The following is a 22,547-nucleotide window of genomic DNA, read 5'->3' on the forward strand; positions in this document are numbered from 1 at the left end:
TGCTCAAAAATATTCCTTCATTATGTATGCATCTCCTAATATTTTTTCGCGAGATAATTTTTCTCCATTGTTACTAACAGATTTGAAAACTCTTTTCTTACCACTATAATTACCCTCATAAAAACTTGCCCAGCTTTAGTGTGTCAGTCAGCCCAGGGGTTGAAAGCATTACTGAATAAATTTGAAATTCAGGGCGATAGATATGGGATGAAAAAAATATAAATAAAATAAAAGTTATTCGGTTTTCCATAAATAGAGAGGTTAAGTTAAACGTTAAAATTGGATGGCAAAAAATGGAGCAGGTGGAATAGTTTACGTCTCTCGGAAAAGTTTTGAACCAAATTGGTAAAACTGGTAGGGACGGCGGTTTTGCACTCATCTCCCCTCATGTAACCCATCTCGGATTGGAACCGCGCCGTCGACCAAAACTGTTTTCGCAACAACAATTAACGTGAGATTCATACGATTCGTTATTCTGCATGCCATTATGGGTGCAAAACATCAACTGACTTTTCCATACAATTTTTTTGGCAAAATATTTCTCGAATTTATATAATTTAATCCATTAATATAGGAGGGCAAAAACTAGAGCAGGCAGAACAGTTTACGTGTCTCGGAAGTGTTTTGGGCAACACGGTCAAAGTAGTAGGGACGTAAGGAGAAGAATTGCGCTGGGCAAAAAGGATTTCACAAAGAGGAGGGAGTTGATGACAGGGACGTTGAGTAAGGATATTAAGAAAAGGCTCGGCAATACTTTGATATGGAGCGTAGCTATGTACGGCGCGGAAACGTGGTCATTGAAGCAGGAGGATAGACGTAGACTGGAGGCTTTTGAAATGTGGGTGTGGAGAAGGATGGAGAAAGTGAAGTGGACAGAAAGGAAAACAAACGAGGAGGATAGTTATGGTGGGGGAGGAGAGGGAATTCTTGGACCAGAAAAAATCAGTCCTGATGTCGGAAAAAATGGATGCAAAGCATATTGATTGGCAGTGGGATGTTGAAGACTGTGATAGAGGGGAGAATGTCAGGTAAACGAGGAAGAGGTAGGAATAGAAAAGGGATGTTGGACGGAATGAAGGGAGGAGGGAAGTATACGGAGATAAGAGGGGCTTGTTGTAGAGTAGGATGCTGGGTTGCTATTTGTTAGGAGAGACAAGATATTTATTTGGTAGTTGTGTCCATTCATAAGCTACCCTAACCAGTAGATTATCTATAATAATAATAACATGAACTTCAGCGGTTTTCTCTTAACGAACCAAATCGCCGAAATTATTTCAGGCAAATTCGATGGTGAAAATTATTTCCCCAATAGCTCGTTTCAATTAAAAATGTGCGCAAGGCTTAATATTTTCCGTGTGATTGACAGAGCACTCAGTAATGTGGGTTGCAAAAAGGCCCCTAGACTTTGAGATAAATAAGGGTCTTACTCTCGATCAATCCTTGCGTCTCGCCCCAAATCTTTGTCCTCAAACTAAATGTATTTCCTTGGTTCTGAGGACGGAAAGATAAATACGATTATCAGAAAAATATTTTCCGGGACAGATACGAGGGGGCATCGAAAAGTTCGCGGGCTGTGTTTGCCAAACATTTTGGACTCCCCTTGCTCATTTATGGTCCCTTCGGGGATGTGGATACTGTTAGCGCTTGAATTCTGAATGTGTATCATTCTTACTAGGACACTTATCTTTTAATCTAAAACGCGATATTCTTCAGCGGAGTAATCATACTGTGACAAATTCAGCCAACTTCTCCAAAAAATATACTTCGAAATACTGCGAATTTCAAATACAATAAAGTTTCGTCACAAGCTGAGGTCGATCCTCACCAATTAAACCAACTTGAATACTGTGATGGTGATTGATATCCACCCATAGGTGGCCACCCACCTAGCAAATGATAAACTCTATTGTCAGTTTTTGATAACTCAGGGAAGCAATTTGGGAAGAATGTTCAATTTAAAAACTTTTCGTATTCAACTCATTTCTGTCTACAATGTTCCGCTGCCAAATAACCCGTCATCCTCATAAAATATTCTAAATATCACTCGAGTATAGGTCATATTGATTAATTCTGATCGATATCCAGGACTCATGTGATTCACTAGGCTGTCGCCGAAAACAAGGTCGAATTTGGGTCGTTTCCAAGGAAACTGCAATCAACAGGCTTGTGGTGAACCGAAAAAGCTTAACACTTTATGAAACTGATTGGAAATGCCGGTTAAGTACGTCACACTACTTACATCACGAAAGTGACGAGGCTGTTTGGTATTAGCGTGACGGATGGCGGTCTTTCGGAATACTGGGAATATAGTATGATGACGCACGTTACATGTATCATCTAAGCTTATAGATAAAAATCAGGTTTTGTAATACAACTCCAATAGTAACCCTGGAACTAATTTTGGAAGGGTTAATGGGAAACATGTATCCCAAAGGTCAAAGTCGAAATATTCGATAGGTTTTTGCCAATTTCCTGCTAAAGTAAACCAAAAAATAATATATTTCACGCAGAAAACTTCCAATATTTTGATTAACAAATTCGGCAACTAAGTAAAATGGTTCACCACGACGAAAATGTAACAATTTCAAGTCATGGCTCTTTATTCTTTAAACACTATAAACTTCTTTACACTTTTAGCACTTTAAAAATCCCCAAGTAACAATTTGACAAAATTTGAAAAAAACTGACTATTATATTCTCCCCCAAATACTCGACTGATGAAGAATTGAACAATCAATCAAAATATTCATAGAAATTCCAGCAGTTTTGTGATGTAAACTTCACTTCTCAATGTTTTTACTATACTCAATCTGTTTATCTTTTTGAGACACTTATATTATGCATTCTTATAAATTTTCATTTTTGGAGTGAAACTATAATAAATCAGTCAAAATACAATAGCGCTTGAGCAAAACCATAGTCGCATTTTCCTTCTCTTTCATTTTTTCTGCGTAACTGATTTTCCGACATTATCGCGCAAGCATGATGACGGGAACCTAAACAAAACTGTTCTCCCAAACGTGTTACTTACAACTCCAATTGCAAAATTTTACATAAACAAGCATCCTCTTCGAGCAACGCTATATTAGTAGCAAGACTTTTTAACTCGGATATAAATTATAAGGAAATACAGCGGGAGTGAGTGGATGCAATTGATATTGTACATATTGAATAGAATGCCTTGGGTTATTGATATTATTCTTTCAGCGAATGGGACAGGATTAATAGCTTTTTTCTCACTTTTTTTCAATTATCACAGGTGGAGTTTAATCAACCTTCTCACGATTAAAAGACTTAATGGGAAGTCAATTTTTACTCATTTTTTTCTGCGCCACTCCACAAAATAGCATATGCATTACCTTCCCTAAAACACACCCACTCTCTCTCTCTTTCTCGAGATAGAGAGAGAGAGCGACGATTCCATCAGCCGACGGCTCGACTAAAAATAGCGGTCGTTCCGGCGATCTAAGAATACCAATTTCGGAACTTTTCGTTTTTTCTTTTTTTTTATTCCCCACCACACAAGCCGCTCATACGACTTTTTTTTTCGCGCCTCTGAAAGTTTTTCTTTCGGAGGAGAAGATTGATACATACTTCCAAGGGCAGGAAACCGAGAACCACCCACGCACCGGCGGAGGAAGCGGAGGGAAAGGCAAAGGTGCGGGAATCCGACCAATCCCTCCTCCACCCACGCCTAACTCCTCCGAGTCTCCCCTAGCGGACTGTGAGCCATGCGATCTTCCATTTAGACCTACGCGCTTCAATTTAATTTAATAGTGCAGGACCCCCGTTGCGTCTCATTCAGTAACTGCCTTTATCAGTTCACAGATTGGTTTACCGCACCACTTCACATCTGCTCCTTGTTTTCTCTTCCATCTACGTAACTCACTGTGGTATCTAACGATGAAATGGGTGAGATAGTGGCAAGTAGGGTTGATTTTCACATGCTCACAAACCGCGGTTCAACACACAGATGTCTTCTCGTGCTTAAGGCGACAAACAACATTTGCCATACCTCCTTCCCGTCAATGTTCACCTAACATAACTCGACGAACCTGATCGTAATTCTAGTATATAGCTGTCTCCGTAATAATGTATTTTTTTGCGATGGAATTTGTCATCAATAAACAAAACGCTACTGTTCGACTTACCCCGTTCTTGCATTTAATCCTTTAGGTTCATTCAATCTTCCATTATAACCTTCGGAAGAGTGGCATGCTTTCCAGAGTGCTCAATGAGATCGCCCCTTCTTTCCCTTAGCTTTTTTCCTTGCTCTGCGCAGGAATGCATGGGCGATTTTCTCCAAGACACTCATTTCCTCATATGCACTCTTTCTGACGAAAAAATACTTTCTTCCAAACTCCCCTTCACGGTTGCCTCTTCTGTTACTGCTCGTTCCTCAATATTGAAGACCTGCATGCCCCATCTTAATTATTTCATAACTTGTTTCTTTCTCACCCAACTTGTATTGCAAAAACATCTGTTAAATCTATCAAACTAGTCTTGGACTATTCTTATTATGACTGGCGATATTTCAAGGTTCATTTTGGTCACTGCATTCGGATATCGAACCTACATCGCACTACTCGTTTTACACATTTAACTCAGGTTTTTCAATTTTTGACCAAAGGGTTATGGTCTGAGATTTGCAATTTCGTAATTGAAACCAGGAGGGAAAGAATTCTTTGCTTTGAAAAAGGATGGCTGGAGGAAACCACCCAGATAAATTCAACAATGACATTAAATAAAAATTCATCAATCATGAGTATGTACACTTACTCGTACATGCATACACTCATAGATACACACTCACGTTTGTGGTTACAGTAGACACAGACAATATGATAGAAATCATCTCACATGTAAAGCTACGGGAGAATGATGAGGACGAACGGATGCTACTGCCATAAGACCATTTACCAGATCAGTAAATAACCAAAGAAGACGTTTTGCGAATAGGAGAGTACAATATGCATGGAAAACAATAAAAAGAAGAAAGGACAGGCTGATCAAATACTATTTGAAAAACGACATGCTCTTGGAGAGTATTAAGGAAGAAAGAGGGACCAGAAAATGCTACTTAATTTGGCAGAGTTCATGCGATTAACTTTAAAGAAGGGCTAGATGTTGAAATGACAATAGATTTAAGGGTTTAACCAATTCCAGAATTGGTGGAGACTGATGATAACGACGAAAAACACCAACCTTCCACGGCTGCACATGGACCTTATAGATGTAGACAACATCGATCTTGGTTGACATTACTCATGTACTTCCTCCTCATATTTTGTCGGATGCAAATTTTGAAACATTGAATTTTATTTCCATGATTAAGACTCCCTTCAGCTTCACTTGAATGATCCCATTCTCCTATCGTAATTGAAGTGCAGTACTTTTGAAGGGATTCGGAAGGTTTCAAATAACTCCGAAATAAAGCACTCTGAACAGTTTTTCGTCAAAAAACCATTTTAATTATTTATTATACATGTGTCCAAGAGTTTCATTACAAAAATTCATCAATTGATGGCAAGAATACAGATTTTGCGAACGCATCGATAACTGAGGTACGATCTCTTAAGGCGTAACTTGGTGAAAATCTTCAATACTGGGAAAGCTTGAAGAAGTATCAGCGTTGCAATTTTCCCACCTAACTTTCTTTTCCGCGAGAACTCAGGTATCATCAGGTGATGACTAGATGATGTTATATTGCAACGAAACCGTGGTCATAAAAATTAAGTTATATGAGAGATTTCAACGTTAATGCATCTTCACACTTTCCCACTAACGATACCTCTTGCATTAATGAATATTTATTAATAAATGCAGCGCTAACAGTTAAAGTCATTCTTTCCTCTGTTTATTTTGTAACTTTCACCGGCCACAATTAAATGGATTAGCATAAATATTAGATAATCATTTGAGTCCACCAAAAGTAAAACAAACGCGCAATTTGTCTTGTTTCCGGCTAATTTGCATGGTGTTCTCTTATTAACGGTGTTGAAGTACAAATATAGGTAATAATTTTAGACCATTTCTTAATCTATACGAGATAAATGGAGCTATCAGAATCTTTATAACACTCTACCCTACTACAACGTGGATCAGAGTAACAGATTTTCACATACCTCTCATTCTCAATCCCAGAGAGATATATTTGAGGTAAAAAAGTCAATGTTTCCAAATGGAATGTTGTCACGACTGAAGAACTACTATATACAGCAGCATTAACTTTGGAGAAAGTTTCTCTTATCTCATCACTGAGGCAACGGAACCATAGTCGAAGAAGTAATTGTTCGGTTTATCCGTAAATATTTTCAAAATATAATTTCAGAGCTTTACACTTTTTGCATAATCCGTTAAATAATTTAAATCGATAATTTTTTTCCTTTAGTTTAGGCTTTACAGTTTCATTTAAACCAAGTCATCTTCGGATGATTGTCGCGAGCTTTCGATCAGTCATTTATTTAGGTTACCTTCCTCGACCTCCCATTCCGCCTATTAGATAGTGTTCCTTTGTTTGTAATTTTTTTATTGGTGAAGTTGATTTCTGTTCATGTGTTTGTGTCTCGTGTGTATCCCTCGTAGATTTAATAATGTCCTGTATTTCGAAGCGGTATATTATTCCGTCGAATCGCGAATTTACTTGAATGATACCAGTATTAATTTGATTTCTATTTGACAAAAGTCTCATTTTCGCAATGCCTTTTCTGTATTCTGCGGATTATGTAACCACCGATTTATTTAGTGTGTCTCAAATTCCTGCAATTCCATCAGTTTCTACATGATTATTTTTCAAAAAAAGATCTTTCAGGCAACCCGATTATCTCATCAATTTGGGTACCTGTGCATATTAACTTTCGTGCAGGGATAGGTTTCCGTCAACTCCAGTCCCTGCTGTAGAGTATGAAAACCTAGTTATTTGCTCTAATGCTTTCCTCTCCATGTCCAATCAGCATCTAAGCGATCCCTTAGATATTTTCATGCACTTCATGTTTGGAGCACCGATTATCATATCACATTTTTCTGCTTGTGCGTTTAATCTGAAAAATATTCCTCATATTAAATTATTCTCCTCTTTTTCATTTAGTAAAACTGCACAACCTATAAATGACAGGTTGCCCGCCAAAACTCCCATTGCGACCCTAGTTACTTAGCTAGTCCGTTTATCGTTTCGGTCATCACGAGCAATGAATGAGACAGATAAAGGAATTTTCTTGTCTAAGTCGCTCGTTGCTATTTTCAACTTTTCCATTTGTTCTTTCGATGTTATACCAGTTGTGGAATTCCTATTTAAATCGGTTTCTCACTTTTATTAACTTACACGCAATCCTTCCTTTGCTAAGTAGTGATTTTCATTTTTAATTTAAAATATTTATTTAATGCATTCGTCGTATACTATGTAATGCAACGTAACGGCAGTATCAAGCTTTGAGGCATTTAGGAAGTCGAAGCAACGCTGCCGCATAATAACGAACAACAAAAATGACCAGCTTCAAAGAGAAAAACTATAGGGGATCGAGTTAGTGACATGGCTAGTACACTGGCTTCCTATCCCGAGGGCCTGGGTTGGAATCGCGGCAAAATTTGTAAGAGGTATCCCGATCCCTACTTATGGTCTCATATGGAGAGCACTTCAGGTGAAATACATCGTCCGACGGATGGGAGGCTAAATTGTGTGACCCCTTGGCACCTTTCGTTAAGAGTAGGGTAATGGGCCGGATTTCCTTCCACCGCTCCTCCATACCCTACCCTATCGAATTAACCACCTATTCCTAACGGCTCAAGTGACCTTAATGGTCGATCGGTCGTCTCATAATTACTACAACGACGAGAAGAAAAACACGTATGGAGACATCAGAGGCTATTCGTTGTAAGAACTGGGCAGAGAGTGGCGTCAATTCAATTCATAGAGTATGGCGAACATTGATTTCATTTATTTATTACAAATTGAGTGCAGGTGGAACCTTGTTGAAATATTATTAAGTAACATGAAATATTATTAGCTATTATTTGACATAAAACAGCAAGACGCACTAAGGAAAAAAGAAATTCAGAACAATAAACGAGACAAGTAAATACACAAATTATAGAGAAATTGATAGCGTATTTAAGAGCCATGACACTCGTAGTAAAGCCATAGAAATAGTGTTTAATGGCCGTATTGTATCTACTCTTAGAAATATAGACACTGATGGGATACAACGACAATATGAGACACCCATAATCGATTATAATAAATCGTACATATCCCACATTGAGCTGGGTGTAATCCAAAGTAAACAGGAAAGATGGATTCATTGCATTTTGATTAAAGTTGGAATGCTGAAGAATGCGATAGATGGAAGAATGTTAAGCAAGCAAGGAAAGGGTAGGAATAGAATGGACATGTTGCCTGCAATAAAGGGAGGACGAAAGTACGCGGAATTGAATAAGAAATGATTGTAGGGTCGGATGTCAGGTAGTGTTTTATTTGGGTAGGCTAAGAAATGTATACACTTTACCGTTGTTTTGCCTGTCTCCATAAGAGAGCTACCTTAAACGGCAGATTACCAATGACAATAATAATTCCGCATCGACCTTGAATGTACATCGCATGCCCATCGATACTTAGCAATATCAACAGGGCCACGGCACGGGATACCACGCCTACCTTACCAACGCCCTTCCAATTCCCCCCTTCTCTTCCCCAACGCACCTCCCCGCCCCCGGTTCATCCCTTCGCGGAATCCCGAGGGGGGAGGAGAAGAAGGCGGACAGGCATTATCCCCCAAGCCGGTGTCGAAATCGTGGATCGGGGAGGGATATTGTTTCCCCGTGGGATTGGGACATTCAGGAGGGGGGTGCGTGGGAGGGAATGGAATAAAGGACAGGTACTACCCGCGGATGAGCGACTCTTCCCCCTTCGGGCCTTCGGCGTGGATTTAGGACCGCGCGACGTGTTCAAGGTGCCCTGCGTGACGCGTTCATTTGGGGCCCGCGAAGCAAGCACCGCGGATAAGGTCGTGATTTAGCAAGGGAGTCTTCCTCGGACTCTTTTTTAAGTGAGCTCAGCGACCAATTGGTATTATTATCATCTATGATAGATATTTTACCGTTTAAGTTGGCTTTTCTGTAGCGCATACCGACAAACAACCTTAACAATATTAAGCCTCATCCAATATGTATGTAATGTTGTTTCGAACGAAAACTTCTCTCGGGTATTTATTTTTAAAACGTTTACACACCAACTGAGTACACCTGAATAAAGTCAAAGTATTAATTAGGGGAAATTCCAAGGGGTGACAAGCTTAAAGGTCCTTTCCGATGGACTGTGTACTCCAATCGAAGTGTTCTCTCCTAGCCACTCAGTTAGGCACCTGTATATGATTGAAAACTCTGTCGAAATCTTAAACCTACTAATGGGAGTCCAGTGCGCTTGCCATCGCAACAATCTGATCGCTTGAAACTTGAGTTTCCGCATGAAGTTACAGCAAGACGCCGAAAATGGCCACGAAGAAAAAATAAACATGATTAAATCATGTCATTATTATTATTAATATTAGGTAATTTACCGGTTAAGGCAGGTTTTTGGATGGACACAGCTACTAAATAAATATTTTGTGATTCCTAACAAAATACAAAATCCAGTATCCTACTCTACATTAGACCCCTCTTCATCTCTGAGTACTTTCATCTTCCCTTCATCCCGTCCAACATCCCTATCCTGCTCCTTCCCTTTCCTCGTTTGCCTACATTCTCCCCTCAATTACAGTCTTCAACATCCCACTGCCGGTCAATACCCCCTTCATCCACTTTTCCTGCCTCCATAGGATTTCTCCCAACAAACTCCTCTCTTCACCCACCATACCAAGTACTTCCTCATTTGTTTTCTTCTTTGTCAATTTTACCTTCTCCATTCTTCTCCCCACCCACATTTCAAAAGCCTCCAATCTACGTCTATCCTCCTGTATCAATGACCACGTTTCCGCGCCGTACACAGCTACGCTCCGTATCAAAGTTTTTACGAATCTTTTCTTAACATCCTTACTCAGCGTCCCTGTCATCAACTCCCTCCTCCTTGTGAAAGCCTCTTTGCCTAGCGCAATTCTTCTCTACTACAAGCGCATCCTTCTCTACAACAAGCCCCTCTTATCTCCGTATACTTCCCTCCTCCCTTAATTCCGTCCAACATCCCTTTTCTATTCCTACCTCTTCCTCGTTTACCTGACATTCTCCCCTCTATCACAGTCTTCAACATCCCACTGCCAATCAATATGCTTTGCATCCATTTTTTCCGACATCAGGACTGATTTTTTCTGGTCCAAGAATCCCCTCTCCTCCCCCACCATAACTATCCTCCTCGTTTGTTTTCCTTTCTGTCCACTTCACTTTCTCCATCCTTCTCCACACCCACATTTCAAAAGCCTCAATTTACGTCTATCATCCTTCTTCAATGACCACGTTTCCGCGCCGTACATAGCTACGCTCCATATCAAAGTATTGCCGAGCCTTTTCTTAATATCCTTACTCAACGTCCCTGTCATCAACTCCCTCCTCTTTGTGAAATCCTTTTTGCCCAGCGCAATTCTTCTCCTTACGTCCCTACTACTTTGACCGTGTTGCCCAAAACACTTCCGAGACACGTAAACTGTTCTGCCTGCTCTAGTTTTTGCCCTCCTATATTAATGGATTAAATTATATAAATTCGAGAAATATTTTGCCAAAAAAATTGTATGGAAAAGTCAGTTGATGTTTTGCACCCATAATGGCATGCAGAATAACGAATCGTATGAATCTCACGTTAATTGTTGTTGCGAAAACAGTTTTGGTCGACGGCGCGGTTCCAATCCGAGATGGGTTACATGAGCGGAGATGAGTGCAAAACCGCAAGGATTCCGACTCGCGATCCAAAGCGAGCTAAAATCCTTCGACGGTGTGTACAATGAACCCACCACTCCCGTGATCCTGATCCAGTGTCCCGAGGCAGTCCCAACTTCCTCGAATCCTTATCCCCTCACATCGGTGACGCTCGAAAAACAACCTTCACCCCAACTGCGCTCATCCCCTACCTTTGGATCGTCGCTCTCCGTCATAAGCCGAGAGAGATGTGATTTCCGCTGCTCATGAAATCACAAAAAACACTAAACGTTCTGAAAAAATAGTAGGAAACGCCAGGTTTTCCTTTTTACTACGACAGTAAAAAAGATGTCTTCGACGAATCATCGCCTGAAGTGGTGGATTTTATCAATGTGAAAGGAATTTTTAAGTCAGGTCATTTTTCCGAAGTATTCAACTCGCGAGTTTAACTGCGAACGTTACACTTCACTTTATGGTGTGGGTTGAATCAAGACTGTTCAATATTTTTTTACTACGTTTTCACTCCAAGTCTAAGAAAAAATACCGTTCCCCTCATTTTATAAATTTAACAACCCGTGAGAAGGAACGCATGTATTTTGATTCGAAGTTTCTCCGTGGGATGCAAGCTTCGACTTGGGGAGAAGACCGTACTCATTCATTCTGATCGCTAGATCTCCTTTCCCATATTTCATATTCCTGGGATGCATTTAATATTTTATTAAGTCCCTTTTCAACCTGCCGAATCACCTTGGAATTGGAAGAATCAGGTGGTGTAAAAGGACAGGGAGCTGAAATCCTAGGGCTGATATAATACACGCTAGAAATCTTTTGTCAGTGCGACTCCGACGAATAATTAAAGCTACCCAAGAACTTTTGCCAAGGCACTCACATTTGTTTTCCTTTCTTCCCGCAAATTTTTGGGACCCAGGCCTTACATACTTTTTTGATAAGGCGCAAGCCCTAGCTAAAGCCCATTGCTCGACGATCGGAAGAAAAAAGTAAAATATATTTGCGAAATTGATACTTCTGAGTCTTAAAACGTAGTTTAAATAGTAGTTTTAATCGGCAATTATAGTCACAAGTAAAAGGTCAGGGTAGGGGATCGGGATGGTGCGGGGGCTAACCTAACGTACTGCCTTTCCACCGAGAGGGCCCGGGTTCGAATATTTAGATGGATACTTTTCAGTGGTATCTTCATCCCTACTTGAGGTGATTTGTGAAGAGCACTTTGGGTGAGTACGCCGTCCGTTGGATGGGACGTTAAACTTCGGACCCCTTGGCGCCTTTTGTTAAGAGTAGGCTAATGCCGACCGCGGGTTTCCCTCCACCCCTAATCCTTGCCTATCCCTCCCTAATGGCGCACGTTACCTTGGCTGACGGCCACCTAAAACTGCTACCACTAAGATAAGGGTCTGTTAGATCAGAGAGAATTCTGACGTGTTGCAAGATTAAATTGAAATTAAGTCTCAAGAAAGATAACATTTTTCGAATTGCATCTTCATTATTCCCCTCAAGCGAACATTAAGTAAGTACTGGATACACATATATGCCATACATCTCATTAGTATTCTCTCGTTTAATAGAGGCATCATATATTAACTTACTATTCTCTGCTCATGTTAGTTTATCACCCAATACAAAACTCTGGCGTGACGCTGAGTAAATTATGGATTCCAATAGTTAAAACCGTAGCTTTATTGTCTTCGTAAGTTTAAATCAAACATGTGCTCCCCACTTGTAAACACTACATGGCTGGATTTTTATTAAGAACACCCAAATTTTTTTATGATGGTAGTCTAACGTTTAACATAGGTTTTGGGTGGACACCACTACACTTAAACTTCTCACCTAAGACGACACAACGTAACACCGTGGGCTAAAATCAATATTTCAACTACATACTCTTTCTACCTCCCTTCAATCCATCCATGTCTATACTTTTCCTGCTTAACGTTCTCCCTTCTATCAGTCTTCAGCATTCTATCGCCAGTAAAAATGCTCCGCATCCACTTTCCCTGCCTAATTTGGATTTCTCCCAACGAACCTCTCTCCCTAGCCATAACGCCTAGTGTTTCCTCGTTAGTTTTCTTTTCAGTCTTCAGGCACTCCATCGCCAATCAAAATCCCCAGCATTCAGGGGACTTTTTCTGACTTCTTCGAAGTTCTCCCAAGTATGACTTAAGGGCCAAAAATATCCTGTAACCCCATAATATATGTTACATCAACGAATTCTTCAGCTCTGCATATTTCCTCCCTCCATCCTAAATGCCTCACCTTTTCCTCCCTCTTGACTCACTTTCCCAGAATTCACCTTCAGCATTCCATCTCCTATCAATATCTCACACTTACTGTTCAGTTGCATTTACTTGTTATGCCTCCTTCGAATTTCTCCCGAGAGATCTTCCTCTTCCATGCCCAAAATTCTGTTTGTTTTTAATTCCGAATAATTTATTTTCTCCATTTTCCTCCTCACCTTCATCTGAAATGCCTCCAAAGCAAATTTATCCTCTTGTCTCAATGACCAAGTTTCAGAGCTGTAGAACATTTTACTCTGTACAAGTTTGATTAAACGTGCATACTATAAATTTTCCATAAACCATATACTTTCCTACTCGATTCAATTAGCCTAAATATGGATAAGATACATGATAATTAATCAAATCTACATTTGAAAGTAATTTCTTTACAATGGGAACATCTTCCGAGAGAGAGAAATAACCCAGAAATATCCCATGGGGTACATTATCCTTCATTCTAAACATGCGATCGAGAAAAAAATATGATTTACTTTTAACAGAAATTGAAAACATTGAAAAATGTGCTGGGTTTTACTAGGCTCTCATAAGAACTTTTCGATATTTTCTGCCGTAATGATCATTATTTGTTAGTCTACCGTTAATGTAGGTTTTGGATGGACTCATGCCGTTATTATTTATAGTTCATTCCAGATATATAGTTTTATTGAGAACAGTAAATATATTTTTCCATCAGAAAATAAATGACTGTATTTTAAATTATGCGTGCAGTCTAATTTCCAAATTGGAAATTAATAAATCATTCAATTTTTCGTTGAAAGACATTCAACAGGAATGCTTCAGATTTGATACCTGTATTTCCTAAACTCTCGTTACAACGAATGGAAGGAGCAGGAAATTATCGTATCGCCATGACATGCTTTGCTCCACAAAGTTTTTCCTGCTTTTTCGTTCCAACACATTTTCGCCACGAGTAAAACTATTTTCCCTCCTAGTGGTGCATCAGAAAATCTGAAGTAAAAAAGAATGTGATAGTATTATAATTTCAGCATTACATTTAATGCGCATTACCTTTTTCAAATTCATGGCAGTGGCAGGCCATGCCTTACAATTTCGATAGTTTCGAAAAGATCACACGGCTTCGTAGGACAAAATGAAAGTGATGCTGTTGGGAACGGTACAATCATTTCGTCGTCTGTGTTATGTTCTCAAAATTTCGGCAACAGAGGTAAGTTTATAAAAAAATGAAAAATAACACATCACAAAAGAGGCGTTGACCTCAATGCATTAACTGGCAGTGAACAGACGCTTCAGGAGAAAATCCGATTAGTATAACATTAAATTTCTATCCAATCAAAAACAAATGCAAAACTAAAATGAGTGTACTATTTTCAAAATTAAGAAAAGTATTTTCATTGGTACTCAAGTAATAAATACTATTAAAAACTCTTCAAATGGGTTATTAAGTGTTTATGTAGGTTATAACTTAAAAATCCGGACTCTTTCGCGAGCAACTTTCGTCACGAAAGAAACTTTCCGAAGCGGAGTTTCAGTTTTCGTACCGTGATTGTTCATTCCTCCCGCGAGTCAACACATTCTCACATGACCTCACATTATTTTGTACTTGAACTTTACTGCTCACAATTTATACCTTGACTATACTTTAACTGAACTCTCAAACATGGCATTTCATCTTCTATCTCCATGTGTTCCAACGCAGGTCTTCGTTAGTTCCCATCGCCGCCGAGAGGTGTCAACACGTGAACGCGATCCGCTCGCTGAACACGGAAATGACACTCCGTGCCGGCAATCCGCAATTTTCCGCCGCCTGCACCTCGTCGGGTATGCACCAAGTTCAACGCCTCTCTCTTTTATTTTTCCCGATCAACAACGATGCCCTCCGATTCGTTTAGCAAATGAATGCCGCATCGTTTTATCAATTTTCTGGATTAACAATGCCGGGAATGAATGAAAAGCCTTACATTGCACCTAAATGCTACCCCCCAAACAACCACAATTCATGGCAAATATTGATAGATGGGCAATTAATATTTTGAAAATTCCCCACTGATAGGAAAATATAATTCCTTGAATAATCCTGTTTTCAATTGAAACTAGTAACGGTTTAAACTAAGACTAGAGTCAAGGTACACGATTTCCTGTAAGTATAATTTATTCGCCATACAATTTACATATATTTATTTACGCTCCTCAATTGCTCATTTTTCTATCAAAAATCTCAACTAATCAACCCGTATTTATTTCCTTATTTTTTCTTCTCTCCAGGCAAGTGTTTGTTTCAGAATCTCCGATTTCACAAGTCCTTTTGATGTCTTGAAAATAGTTTTTGGGCACGCATGTCGAAATTTCTCTTTTTTCAATCAATCAAGAATAGAAAAAAATTACACTTTGAGGAGATCAGATAGTTTTTTCCATTCCGCTGTAAGACAGACAGACAATTGACTCCTCACCTTATAAGGTCCCAACAAAATGAACAAATTCAACCGAACGACGAAGAGCGTAAAAATAGAAAATGCGTACTTCCCACTTCTAAATGAATAAGTTTTAAAGAGTTTTGAATTAAATTAATAAGGAGCGTACCCCCGACCGCCCTGAGTCCGGTCAATCACCATAGCGATTGGCAGTAGGGTTCGACTACTGGCAGGGCAGTCCTGAATCCAATATCTGAAGATGCTTCTCGGACAACCCCATCGGAAATGTGCATGGTACAATTTTGAACTTGACGGACAATACAGAACTGAGGCAGAGCATAATAAACAGTACCTCCTGTCCTAAATATGTGAATTTCGCTCCATGTAGAGCTTGGTTCAATGTGCATTGTACCTCACCGATCGAACTCGAACTTCGGGTTGATTACTGTGATGGTGAATATTTGAAAGATGAGAAATTAAATCGATATTTTAACTGTGCGTTACTATTTTATCAATGAAGTAGTGCGTTGAAACCCGCTCCAGTGCAACGCAAAAATTACTTCCTCAAAGTACCTATTCAAAGGTCTGGTATTTTAATGCTAGTATAGCATACTAGTGTTGTCCAGTTTAGCCTGCGATACCTGGACCAGAGATTGCCATTTCATAGACTGGCATACATTAGAATATATAATTTAAAAACAACGTCAATTTCACCGAGGAGAATCAATCCGAGGATTAGTTTGTGAAAGCTCTTCAAACTATCCTGTTCCTTGCCAAGACTATCTACATTCGCCCGGACGTAGCTCTCCGCATTGACATTTACCACCTTCTCGTCGTTCATCCAAAGCCTTCCTCTGTAATCCCTCTTCTCTATAATTTCTTCGTTCAGTTATGGTCATCAGTTCCCCATTTTATCCGCTCATTCCTAGGGAAAACAAACAGGTAAATAAGAAAATTACGTGCATTCCTAGATAAAATATATATTTTAGGTTGCTGGCGATGCTCCGTTTCGCCATGAACAGTTATTGGTCACAGCTGTCACGCCCCTGGATGTGTCCAATGGATTTCCCCCTTCTTCTTGTACCTATCCTCTATAGGCTTCTCTCTTCACACACCCTTCAAAAAACTCGTACTTCTTCATCGTTTACTCTGTTTATCAAAGTACTCGCCCTTCTTCGTCACTCTGGCTATCCATTTTATTTCCTGCATTCTTAAGTAGCACCACATTTCCATCGCCTACGATCTTTTCCCCTCTGCCGCTCCTATCGCCCGAGCCTAAATCCGTATATAAATGAACTTTATATATATATATATATATACACACACACACATACGAGGGCGATTTGAAAAGTAAGATCTCCCATTTTTTTCATGAAAAATCAAATTTATTCTCAACTTTATCTACATCCTAGGAAAGGCTGACCATTTAGCTATTTTTCTACATATTCGCCTTGACGATCATTCACTTCCGCACGTTTTTGATGTCCATACACTTCTCACTGTACACTTCCACTAAATGGTAATGAATTTATATCGGAGAAGCAGTCGTCAGTTGGCTTCGCGACGCGGCGGGAGAAAGGTACGACGCCGGTATTAAAAAGCTGCTTACAAGGATGCAAAAAGTGATCGATCGTCAAGGCAAAAATGTCGAAAAATAGCTAAATGCTCAACCTTTCCAACGATATACGCACAGTTGAGAATAAATTTGATTTTTCATGAAAAAAAAATCGGGGACCTTACTTTTCGAATCGCCCTCGTGCAATATGTATCTTAACGTCTTGTATGTCTATGCTAGTTTGTTCAGTTTACCAAAGGCTGTTATTTCTTTCGACTGAAAGCCTTCCTGGCCATTTCTAATCTTCTTACTACTACACATCTATCACTTCTTCCATTACTTCCATCTGCTGTCTAACGAGCAAAGCTCTCCCATTTTTTAATTGACCCCTTTTTCTAGTTCTTTACCCCGTTTTCTAGTAGATTTTCTTACTCCACTACGACAGCCGACAATTACATTAGCTTTTACCTTGTTTATTTTGAGGTTGTAATCTTTCATGCCCTTCTCCATGTTGGACATTATACTTGTAATTCTCTCTTTCTTCTCCTCTAATATAGTTATATCGTGCGCAAATCGCAGCATACTTGTGACACAACTCCTGTACAAAATTGTACAACAATATATAAAATTCTAAGTATCATTTTAGGCATTGAAAACATTCTATCGTATATGCCACCATTGCTCTTCGCCAGCACGAGGTCATTCTATACGTGACGATAGGAAATTTCAGGATTCACCGGGGATAAGAATTTCACAGTTTATCATGTGAAACGGATGGGTTTTTGACTATTGGGAGTGTTTCTATGACACTGTTGGCGCCGACCAGTAGTGGCAGCTGCATAACTTCAATCTCCGCCTTCCGCAACGATGAACACGCTCATAAACGTGTTGCAGCTGAATTCCCCATTTTATCCGCCCATTGCCAGGAAAATAAACAGGTAATAGGGGAATGACGTGCATTCATAGATAAAATGTATATTTTGGGATGCGGGCAATGCTCCGTTTCGCCACGAACATCTCTTGATCACAGCTCGGTTCTCGTTCGACCTACAAGTGGCAGTCCACAAAAGCATTTTGTAAATGACAATGTGGACAGAAAAACACTTCCAAAAAATGTACATAATTCAATATAATTTATTATCATAATTTAAGATTTTTCGCGCGTAAAACATTCTACCTAGGATTATCGTTTAGCATACTGATGACTAATGCACGAGAAATATTAGAAATACTAAAATCTTTCACTCGCAAATACTACATGAAAATACTTGAAATTCTTACACTTCGTTCATCTGAACAAAATAAATATTTTGCCAATTTAACACTCAAGAAAATTTTCACTACGTGAATTCAATTACCTGAATTGTTTCCTGTTAAGTTTAGGGAAAGGGTATGAAAGAATTGTTTGTTCCCCTTAGAGAAACTTAAATGTTAACTAGGTACGATACTAACATGAGGTCAGCATTACTCCGCACGAAATTTGAAATGGTCTGCCCTTTGGACAACTCGCATCATCTTTTCTTTGACAAGCGAAATGCCGAGAAATTAGAAGGAATTGAAATTAAAAACAAAACGAAAGAGTTTTATTCGACAGCACAATACTAAAAGTCTCTCAGATTCCTAGTCAGAAAGTGAGGGTAAATTTATTCAGATACGAACAAATATATATATATATATATGTATGTGTGTGTGTGTGTGTGTGTGTGTGTGTGTGTGTGTGTGTGTGTGTGTGTGGATCGCGGTAGCCCACGGGGTAGAGCGTTGGACTACTGACCGGAGGGTCCTTGATTCGATTCCCGGGCAAGTCTCTGGGCACCTGCAGCTCCACCCAAGTTATATGATTTTTCGGGGACCAGATCTTCCTGGGAAACCATAACCGGCACAGGGAAAGGAACTGACCCCCTACCCTAATGTGTGAATTTCACACGCCGTCGGGCTTTGACCTGGGTGAATTCTACCATCGCCTACCAAACCGACCTTCGGGTTGATTACTGTGTTTATGGTTAAAAAAAATATATACATATTTATATATATACGAAACACGAAAACATATATAAACACGAAAACATATATATATAAACGAAAACCCGCCATATGGCGAACGTATACTCATTCACGTGGAAACAGATATAAGGAAAGGGATAGGAACACATAACAAAGGCGAACAGAAGAGAGGTGAGGAAGGCGGAATCGAGCAGATCGCAAGTGCAAAAATATTTCCTTGACCGGGACTTGAGCCACGGATCCGATTCCTCAACTTGCCGGTCCGATTCTCTTGTGTTGTCGTCTTTCATATGTGTTCCCAACTCTTTCCTAATACATGTGTGTGTGTGCGAGTGCGCGTGTGTGTATGTGTGGTTGCCTTTTCAACTGTATGTAAAAGAACATTCCTTGGATAAAAATTCAATTCCGTGGATAAGATTTTATTAAACTTTAAGTGCCATTTCGGTCAAAATAACGAATTCATATTATACGCTTTTTTCGCCAAAGAATGAGCAATTAATCTCTCAATTAATCACTGCATCATCTGGAAAATGACAACAATTTGCTAATCAATGGTTACAACTATTGAGTTCAGAGAAAATATTTGAATGCGGTTCCGACCGTAGGGTACACCATAAACAACACACAACATTGAAAAAGCTTTGGTGGAAAAATAACCCTGTCGATAGACATGAACATAATATTTTCATTTTCATCTTGATACACGATACAGCATCTAAAATGCCTATCTGAGGGCCAAGAGTAATGGATCACATTTCCGGAAACTTCAAGTACAACCTCGAATAATGGCAAATAAAAATTGATACCTACTTGATTTATCTTTCATAGCAAGCAAGGTTTTATCTCATATGGTGTTCATTTTGTTTAGTGAAACTAATAGACAAAAAATTTGTCAGAAGTGGGATTCGAACCCACGCCCGGAGAACCGGACTGCGACCTGAACGCAGCGCCTTGGACCGCTCGGCCATCCTGACATGAAAACAACGCGAAATTTGAAGCGGAGAAATCAAACCTTTAGCTAATACAGCAGGCCCGGTTTTTTTGAATGAAGTTCAATAGGTATGTACATACTTCGGTTAGCGTAATATATGTTGGCTACAACTTTCGTTCGAATATTATGGAAGAATCTAGTATTTATCATTGCACTGTGAAAATATATGCCTAACTATTGTTGTGGGAATTCAAATTTTGAGTAGGGATATCAAGATATTTTACATTTTTCAGTCTCCAGTCGTCACTTAAGGATATTCATGTGCCTCCCACCGACCTAGTATGCCAGCTGCGTGCGTGGTATCTACTTAACTAAAACCGTAACTTTATCATACTAGTTGTTTCAAGCTTCAGTCAACCAGTCTGCCAAGAGTTTTCTATAATTACTTAGTGCATTAAAAATCCAAGTGAAAAATATGGAATGGTATTCCATTAGAAGAAAACGAAGGTAACAAGGTTTTCATGAAATAGGGAGGCTTAGATAAATATTAAGATCAAGGGACAAAAAAACAGAACTATCCACTTCTTTATGAATTATTTTAGAAGGTAGGCGGCAACAACATTAAAATAACTGTATTCTCTAAAGAAGATTTTGTAAAAAATTTAATAACGAGCACCTAAAATAATGATAAAAAGAAACGACTCGTGAAAACTTAAACATGGAAGTATTTGAATGAGTCGGAAACATAGTCGTCGAGATAAGAAAATCAGCAGAAATTGAGGTTTTTTTGACGGAAAGCAAAACAAAGGCAATGTGGAGGAAGAGAGACGGATGTTTGGAGAATGTCGAGGAAAGCAGAACAAGTGGACAAGGGAGATACTTACTGAAAGACAATGGGTTGCAGAAACCTAATAAGGAGAGAACGTAGGCAAGTGAGGTAGAGGGAGATAAAGAACCAGATATTTTGAATGGAATAAAGAGATATAAGAAGTATGCAGACCTAAAGACACGGAATTATTTACACATGTAGTTTATAATACCAGTAGTTGACGAGATTCCACAAGCAAAACACCAAATTCATATCAGCTGCCGGATTCATTTGAACGAAGGAGCCGCAGATCCTTCTTGCGAATATTGTCTAATATGAACCGAGTCAAAGTTAAATCATGCGCCCTTACACTGAATTCGGAGGCATTGAACTCGTACATTTATTTTCAATGTTTCCTTTTCAGCATGTTTAAACACGAACTTATTCTACATCAAACATTTCATCGAAAGACGTGGACAGTAGTCAAAATTCCAACTATTAACGGTGAGATGAGATATAGCATTAACGCTTCAAGGATGAATCATTAAATAAAAAATTATTTTCACTTGACCTAGGCTTCCTTCAGGTGTTTTTAGACAACTATTCGGATGGCCCGTACGAGATAACATCCTCTACTTCCTTACTTTTGCTATTAATCGTGCTATGCAGTCGCACAAGTTTTTCATCGACGTACTTAGAGATCAGCAGGGAGGCTTATTGGTAAATAACGTGAAAATACTCCCATTTGAGTGACAATGAAAAAACAGCACGTTGATCTGAACTGAACAGATCTAATAATAACTTGATCTAATGGTAAGTAATACAAAGTGTACCTTTTACGTTTCATTGTCATTATAACTACAAAGACGTGTACCCTATTACTTAGATATATAGAAGAGGCTATTAACATAGCTTTGATGTGGGTGTTCGGTATATAAATACAAGTACAGTTGCAGTTAGGTTGGCTGAAGCAAGAGTTATCACTACTAAGGCATCACATACACATATTTTGACAAACTTCTGTATTAACTTTAAATTAAATGTTTTAATTATTCAATATTTGGCTTAACTCAGTTAACTAATTGATTATTTAATACATTTATGATACTTGTGATATTAATTATTTCCGTCACATTTCAGAATTAGTATTTCAAGTATTCGTCGGAATTATTTTTGGTTGATTTAACTTAATTCAGCCAATAAGACGGATGTTGAAGCCAAGTTAGATTAAAATATTAAGTTAAACCTCTGCGAAGATGAAATCACCAAAACCCCTGATAATATTTATAATCACAATTACAAACATTCTCAATTAGTTCTAATAGATATGCGTGTAAATTTTTCAGATCGTTACAATCATGACACCTTTCGAGTGGAATGAACCTCAATAAAGATTCAAGTTTGCTAAGTTGCATCATACCTTTGAAAAGCAAGGAAACCATAAGAGCAAGTGTACATTTTGACATGAGGCATTGCCTATAGAATAAAACCACAACACTCAATGAGATGAGTGGTGGTCAGCGGCGTGGAAAATCAATCGCCGATGACCAAACCAAAAGGACCCTATCCCCCTAAAACTTCGTAGCGTAGATGACATTCGGGCAGCGCAATAACAATTATGGCACAGGTGGTAAGAGGAGGAAAAAAATAACTCGAGATAGCACACCATAATTTCGTGCCTCAATAAATTTTACGAGCCGGATATATTGCCCGCAATTAGCCCGAG

General features: G+C 39.1%; 1 non-coding gene across 1 annotated transcript; it reads right to left on the minus strand.

The window, feature by feature from the left end:
- Positions 1–19,972: 19,972 nt before the first annotated feature.
- TRNAL-CAG (transfer RNA leucine (anticodon CAG)) lies at positions 19,973–20,056 on the minus strand. Its single transcript has one exon. It is a non-coding gene; the product is annotated as a tRNA-Leu (tRNA).
- Positions 20,057–22,547: the final 2,491 nt, after the last annotated feature.

Source organism: Hetaerina americana, unplaced genomic scaffold (assembly GCF_022747635.1).
Source record: "Hetaerina americana unplaced genomic scaffold, ioHetAmer1.1.p SCAF_7, whole genome shotgun sequence".
Classification (NCBI taxonomy): Eukaryota; Metazoa; Arthropoda; class Insecta; order Odonata; family Calopterygidae; genus Hetaerina; species Hetaerina americana.